The sequence below is a fragment of the Tamandua tetradactyla genome, chromosome 7 (assembly GCF_023851605.1).
Source record: "Tamandua tetradactyla isolate mTamTet1 chromosome 7, mTamTet1.pri, whole genome shotgun sequence".
NCBI lineage: Eukaryota > Metazoa > Chordata > Mammalia > Pilosa > Myrmecophagidae > Tamandua > Tamandua tetradactyla.
The window spans coordinates 9,283,384-9,285,118 of record NC_135333.1 but is presented as its reverse complement, the minus strand read 5'-3'; positions in this window follow the sequence as shown (position 1 = coordinate 9,285,118).

Below are 1,735 nucleotides of genomic sequence, written 5' to 3'. Positions count from 1 at the left end.
TACATTTGAAGAAACTGGAAGGCTTATCAGTCAATAACTGTCAAAGTGTCAGCTTCCAGACATACTATCACTGCATGTATTGGCGGAGGGAAAGCTACAGCTACCCTTCTCAGCACTAAATGAAAATGCTGCTTCTGAGGAAAGAAAGCAAGCTATACGGCCTCTCTATCCTTCATATCACTGATGGGAATGGTCAGTGTAAGCCCACATTATATTGAAGCAATTATTCCAAACCAAGCACATAAACCAACAAAACAAAGCATAGAGATATGAAAACATAGCTCAAATTTATCTATAAGATGGAAAAGACTCATTACTGGTTTTTCTGTCTAGGGTGAGATCACAAGTCTCTTTGGAGAAGAAAGTCTTTGTTCGAGAACACATCATGAGATAAGCCCCTCTTAGTCGAGTAAATTTAATGTGAGAATTCATTGTTGTCATGGGGCAAGGAGTAAAAGGGGTTCTTTTGCTAGTCTGTGATTTTGTAAATTTCCTTTCATTGCACTGGTAAGCAGATGTGGATAAAGTTCAAGGGGTCATCAGTGAGAAAGAAGATCATGTTTCTTTCTCCAGACCAGATATTACTTTGTGCTCCAAACTAACACTTTCTGTACATCAATAATTAAAGCAGTAAGCCCAAAACCAAACTGAAAATCTGCAATATCTATAGCCAAAACAAAACACAAAATCGAAACTAAAACAGGAACCCTAGAACAAAAACAAAACTTGCTCTTTTCATGTATTCTTCTCATAATTAAATCATTTTACAGGCTGAAGTATTGAACATAGAGATGAGTAGAGAGGGGACTATCTAATATTGCCATGTATTTTTTACTTAAAGAAAAAAATACTACATATATTGCCACATAAGAATGGTAAAAGCACTGCAGGGACTGGCAATATACACCATTGTCAATCATTGGTCTAGATCCAGCACCACCAAACCATTCACCTATTTCAACACAAAAAGAAACCTAAATCATCAAAAAAAAAAAAAGGGAAAAACAAAAGCAAATTATGAATTAGCATCTATCTAGCATTTTACTAATGATATCTTCAAGATATCAACATCCATTTGGCTTTGCCAATATAAAAGGAATGAAGCAAAACAGTTATGTTAATAGTAACATGAATTAAAGTATGTTTACAAAGCAGTGGCTTAGGATCCACAGAAGGAGGTAACTGAAGACAAGATCTCGATATAACACTTTTTTCTTTAAAAGTTATCATAAAGGTGGAGCAAGATGGCAGCATAGGGGGGATTAGAGTTAGTTAGTCCTCTAACTAGTAAATAGCCAGAAACTATCTGAAAGAACTGTTTGGGGGTTTCTGGGACCAGACAAACATTGTACACCAATTTTGAATGGGTCAAAGGACTATTATCACAGTGTAGAACTGCAACTGAACTCCCCCAAACTGTGGAGGCTAGTGCACCTGCCCTACTGGCATGGCAGGTTGATTGAAGACACTTCCCTGTAGGAAAAGTAGCAGCTCTGCTAGGCTCAAGACAAGGAGAACTCAAGGAAGCTTCAATTGCAGAGTTAATTAACAAATTTATGCTATTGAATACAAGGTCTGATAAACCCAGAGTAGGCATGAAAGACACCCAGAAGTCTTTCCTGGCTGAGAGGAGATGGGGCTGATGTAAAAAAAAAAAAGGTTTTTGGAGTCGGCTGAGCTCAGAATACTGGAAAAATGCTGTGCCCCAGGATAAGGGCACATACTGACGGGTACC